Here is a 6124-nt window from a genome sequence, read left to right as displayed (position 1 = left end):
ACTATCATCAGCTAGAGTTAATTAAACTATCCAACTATCATAAAATGCACATACAATTATTTAGCAAAATATTATAGATCTGAAAAAATATATTAAGTTGAAGATAAGCAATGTTTTTGTTGTTGTTGTTGTTGTTTTGTTTTGTTTTAATTATATTATACTCAACTATGCCTTAAAGTCTTTTGACATTATTATTCAGTTCATCTATCTCATGGAGTAAAGGATCCAGTTTCTTCTTTGAAATCCCTGGAATACATCCATTTGCTAAGTTGCAGGTTCTGCATTTTTTGGTGTCCACGGTGTAGGATGGGAGTGCAGCTGGTCACAGTTGCTCGTGCTTTAAACCGCTTGACATATAAGAGACTCAATAAAAACTATAAGCATGCCATCATGAGTATGAATGTTGGCCAACGGCATACAAAATATAAACCCAATGCCCAACTGTACCATGTAAAACGCAAACTCAAAGTACTGCAATACTGACACGGAGGGAAAACATAGTAACCCACTAGATAAAACTATATAATAATATGGTAAAAACTCTTATTCCAGATGCAAAACTTTCTCTTTTATATAGTTTCTTCACGTTATTATTATTATTTTTTTAATGGACTCATGGTAACAGGAGCTCAGCAGAACTGCACAGGCTATCTTATTCACTGAACAGTTGCACTGGCCAGGTGGTCCAGTGAGGTTGGCTGGGGACACAGATGCTTCATTTTACACTTTCTATGAAGTGTCCGGATGCAATTAAGTGAGCCAGGAACAAAATCTGTTCTTCATTCCTTGGAAAGCTGAGGTAGTATGGGATAAATGCTTTGGGTATTTCAGAATACACTCCTAAAATGGCTTGGAGAAGAAGTATGTCTGACCAGATAAGCACAGAAAATTCAGTATTGCACCATTGGAAGGATGGTGTTGGGATGAGGCGAGCTCTTGCAATGTGGGCACAGACAGACCAGGGTTGTTTATTGTTGTCTTCCTACACTTTGTGGTATCACAAAGATGTGGGAGCTAAAGAATCTATCACCAATAATCCTTCCAGACCCTGCAAAGGCAGGTTTTTTTTACCCGTCTGCTGTCTCCAAAGTGGCTACTGGTACTGTGTGGAGAAGGTCTCAGTGTGGGCCAGCTCATAGTAGAACAGTCACGTTGCTTCCAAGATGAGAGCAATTGATCTAACTTGGTTCTGACACCCCTTTAGCCTCACTTGAATTGTGTTACAGGCAGGGTCTTCATTTTATGCTTTCTTTTTGCATGCTTCAGTTTTTCAGCACTAGGAAACAATGTTCACAGTTGAGTTAGTTCCAGGAGGACAAGTGCAGAGATCTGTACTTGAGGAGGAACAAGCCCAGGCACCAGGCCATGCTGGGGCCACCTATTGGGAAAGCAGCTCTGCAGGAAGGGACCTGGGGTCCTCCTGGACACCACATTGGCCAGGAGTCAGCAGAGTGCCCTTGCTGCAAAGAAGCGTGAGGATGTCCTGGGCTGCATTAGGAAAGGTATCATCAGCAAGTGGAGGAAAGTGGTCCTTCCCCTCTATTCAGTACTGGCGAGAATACACCTGGAACACTGCATCCACTACTGGGTGCACAGTGCAAGAGAAACACGGACGTACTGGAGGGAGTCCAATGGAGGTCCACCAAGATGATTTGGGACTGGAGGACCTTCCCTGTGAGGAGAGGCTGAGAGGGCTGGGACTGCTCAGACTGGAGACGAGGAGGCTCAGTAGGATTTCATCAGTGTATATGAAAACATGAGAGAACGTTGGCAAGAGCATGGAGCCAGGCTCTTTTCAGAGATGTCCACTGTGAGAACAAGCAGTAGCCACAAACTGAAGCACAGAGGTTCCATCTGAACTCCAGGAAACGCTGTGTTGTTGTAGGAGCACTGGCACAAGCTGCCCAGAAGCTGTGCAGTCTCCTCCCTGGAGATGTCCAGCAGCTGCCTGGCCGTGGGTCTGAGCACCCCGCTCTGGGTGGCCCTGCTGGAGAGCAATTGGGCCAGAGGGATGCAGGTATCCCTGCCAGCCTCAGCCATCCTGTGATTCTATGGTTCTGTGAATTGTTTATGTAATAGGGTGAGGAGTGACTGGCAATATAATTTGTATGCAAACGTTCTAGAACCACACTGAGTATCACTAGCACGTTGACAGAAACATGTACAATGCATACAAGTAAGATTTATGTAATGTGATTATCATGTGCTTGTTTCAAGTGCCTCTTAGGATGTGAAATAAAAATGTGAAGATCAGAACTGGATTATCCTTTTAATTGGAGGCGTGAACTGAGAGATAGAATAGGGAAGGAATGTGAATAATAACAAAAAAGGAAGTTGCTCCCAAGGTTTGGGCAGGCAGGCACATTCCCAAGAAGACAACGAAGACTTTGCAATAACCCTTTTATGTATATGTATGTATTTTTGCCTTCAGCTTAAAATGCCAACAGAATGAATCAAAATTAGGAGCGTTCAACAGAGCAAGGAATACAGCTATATATGTAGCCTCCAGAGACTTAATGAATGGTTTGAAAGGCTGAGGGGGAGAAACGAAAAACAAATTAAATATGTTAGTTACAGTATCATTACTTCATTTTGCCCTCAGAAAGTGACCTGTGCGACTTAGCCAAACAGACATACGATGGTTCCTTTTGATCAATATGAATTACAATGCTTTTTTGCCCGCTGCAACTCTCTGTTGCTTCCTCAGCAGCTCAGGTTGCACACAGTTTGATTAATGTACATGCTTTACATCGGGGGCATTTTTTTTCTGCCCGCTCTCATGATTACGTAAAAAGAGATTATCTGTCCTGGAGATTATCTGTCCTGAATCAGAACTCTCTTATTAGAGAAACACGCATGCACCTTTTTTTTCCCCCCCCTGAAATTTTCTTTCTACAGCTTTTAAAGGAAAATAAGTTCTGTAATTTACCAGAAGCTCATGCAAAATTTAATGCCACCTGGACTTCAGAGATGTTTCGATTGTGAAATAAATATATACCTACTGGCTTCAAAGTGTCCCATTAAAAAGTTGCTTAATTAGCAGAGCAGTAGTTGTTGCACTGAAGTTGTTCAGGTTGTATTAGCATTTACAGTATTGAAAGCATGTCAAACTGCAGCTCCTTGGCTTTTCAGCTGGTCACTTTGTGTCTTCATTTCTAATGGCTTACACAGAATTTCCAGCCAGGATGATTTATAGCTGAAAATGAATCAGCAGTTGAAGAGAAAAGGAGAAAGGAAGAAGAATGAACCAACAGTTCTTGTTCATGAACCTGAAAATAACACATCCTGTTAGTTGTATTGAATCAAATTCTGCTCGCTTGGCTTCTGGTGGGGTGCAAACAGATTCACGATGCACAGCAAGCAGGAACCGAAGGTATTTTGTTTCAGTTTGGAAAGCACTGATTTTTCCTGTCATCTGCACTTTAGTTCAGCAGAACTGTAAGTGGCACTTCTTTTGAATAACCCATTGACACGCAGCGTCACCGATAAGTTGGGAAGAAGGCATCTTGTTGCTTGGAAGAGCATTTCTAACAGTTAGCTGCAGATAACAGAGTAACGCTTACAGTGCAGCGCTGCTCCCATGCCCAGGGAAGGCAGAGCCCTGTAACAGCTGTGCAATATTTTTTATTCACCTGGAGCAACCTACACCATTAAAATACACTTGAGAAATCACACATTATCATTAAGCTTAATTAAAGATGAGGGGAAAAAACACAGATCTAAAGCTCGCAGCACCACAGCTGGCATCAGAGGACATACAGAGACTTCTTTGCTCCCAGTTACTCCTTCCTCATTTTGACTTTTGCAATGCAAACAAACAAACAAACAAAAAAAAACACATCTGATTTGGATTAAGGCTATTTCAACCATGGTTAACTCAGAAGTATTTATACACTTCCTTTACATATCGACAGCAGTATTTTTTTCTTGTTATCGGAGTACTTAGTCCATTCAGGAGGTAATTCCCAAGGTAGGTGAGGAAACAAAATGTGTAGTCATTTTGTTACTACAGATACACGGATAATGTGCATGAATATAAACCACGATTTGGGAAGTAAGGGATGTAGAGGTGAAAAATGCTGTTTGACTGCTGATGGAGCATTTGAAAGCTCACTTGGTGCCTTCTGCTCCCAGCAGCCTAATTCCATATGCCTGCTCATTCCCACAGGCTACGTGCGGTGATGAGAGCTGAATTCCTCATCCCAAAGCCACAAACCAGTCCAGAAATTACCCTCAGGTAATCTGAGCAAGGTGAGGGCTCCATAAGCCCTGCAGGTGAAGAGGCAGCCATCCAGCACTGCATACTCATCCAGGGGATGCACTGTGCCAGCACAGCGCAAGGAATACTGACTGTGCTTGAAAGGGAGTTATTTGTTTTCATGTCTTTAAGGGATGCTGTCAATCCCTGTGCTCATCAGAAACAAATAGTGAACAAAATTTCCACAAGAATTAGTGTGATCTTAACAGCATCTGACCACACGTGAGCATTTTCTGGATGCAATTACATTTATTTTGTCTTTTATGTAAAGTATCCTTAGGAAGAGTACTCCGTAATAGAAAACTTGCGATAAAATCAAGGAAAAAAATGACCGAAGGGTGAAAATCTTACAATTCCAGTGCTGTAAACATGGAGGTGGCTCTTTGCATCCTGTGAGAAACCCAAGGAATCTTACGCTCAGCACTCTTCACGTGGCATCCATTTACAGCAGGTGTGAGAAGGGGTCTCACGTTGGTCTGTGGGTCCTCAGTCAGTGCAGTCCCTGTGCTGCTGTGACAACCACGAGGTCGTGCAGGATGCTCAGCACACACCTGGCGGTGGGATACGTGACCAACCCTTTGCCATCAGTTGCCAGCACCCCTTGCCAATGTTTCGTCCAGTTCAGAGATCATGCGAAACCATTTCCACTGGGCTGGACATCCACATTGCTGCCTTAGCGCCTTTTCTGATGAATGGTATGAGATTATTCTGGGAAAAAACAAATCAAGTGATGATCTTATCAATGTTCTATAAAATACTACGCCCCTCTTCATCTCTTTCAATTCAGCACTGGCCCCTAAATCTTTTCTTTCTAGGTTCATGGCCATTCTAGGCTATCACAGCGGCAGACTCTGCTCACAACAATATCCCGCCCATGTCGACATCTCAGCGTCGTGTGACAGCAATACAAATGACCTGTGGGCTCCTGCTGTGACTATCTGGGGGAAGACGCTCTCCACCCCCACCGCAGTACCTTCAAAGCTCTTATCGGCAGAGCTTTCCCACAGGGTAAGCTACGTGGGCAGTCTCCGACGTTGGAATCATTAGTCTTCATCAAGTGCTTTGTGCTGTGATAAGCGTTCAGTTTGATTTGCGGATGGGATCATTCATATGCAGAGCGGTGGTAGCAGAGCCGTATCCAAATAGGACGACTGCCGGTCCCTACCTGTCACAGCGTTCCTGCAGTTTCACGATGCTGTACTTCACTCAGTTATGTCCGCAGTACCAACTGTCCTTTTGGGCTGGCTTGTGGTTATGGGGCTTACAGCGGAAAGGTCTGCACCTGCATGTTGGCATCCAAGGGTCCGTCTCGCTTCTCCTCGCCCACTTCTCTGCTGGCTCAGCAGTCCAAACGCGCAGGCTTGCAGTTGCAGCCCTTCAGCTTCCAGAGTCTCTTCTGTCCCGGTGAAACACTTGCGAGCACTGCTGCTGAGCAGATGGATGTTCAGTGAGCATCCCAGACTGTTCCTCTGGAGACCTCGAGGGAGCCTCGGCAGAGAAGTCGGAGCTCATTTTTAATTAACGATTACCGACAACATCAAAAACCCCGAAGCCACGGCGAGCAGCCGATAGGAGAAGGCCTGCTGCCACCTGGCGGTGCGGAGCTGGAGCTGCACGCAGGGCACCTCGGCATTCAAACCCAGAGTATGAGGGCCCCTTGAACTCCGGCACTGGGGGCCGTGCCCACAGCCCTGGGCAGCCCGTTCCATGCCCACCGCCCTCTGGTGCAGCCCCTTTCCCTCACCCCCAGCTGCCCCTCCCCTGACAGCTCCATGCCGTTCCCTCGGGCCCTGTCGCTGTCACACAGAGCAGAGCTCAGCGCTGCCCCTCCGCTCCCTGTGAGGAGCTGCGGCCGCCATGAGGCCT

The 6124-nt window shown here is 45.4% G+C and overlaps 1 long non-coding RNA gene across 1 annotated transcript; it reads right to left on the bottom strand.

Moving 5' to 3' along the window:
- Positions 1-546: 546 nt before the first annotated feature.
- Positions 547-5850, bottom strand: LOC124418400. Its single transcript, XR_006939817.1, has 2 exons — positions 5541-5850; positions 547-4966 (listed from the first exon to the last, which is right to left on the bottom strand). It is a non-coding gene; the product is annotated as an uncharacterized LOC124418400 (long non-coding RNA).
- Positions 5851-6124: the final 274 nt, after the last annotated feature.

Source organism: Gallus gallus, chromosome 1 (assembly GCF_016699485.2).
Source record: "Gallus gallus isolate bGalGal1 chromosome 1, bGalGal1.mat.broiler.GRCg7b, whole genome shotgun sequence".
NCBI lineage: Eukaryota > Metazoa > Chordata > Aves > Galliformes > Phasianidae > Gallus > Gallus gallus.
Note: the sequence above shows the minus strand (reverse complement) of the source record. Positions and strands in the feature narration are given on the sequence as shown.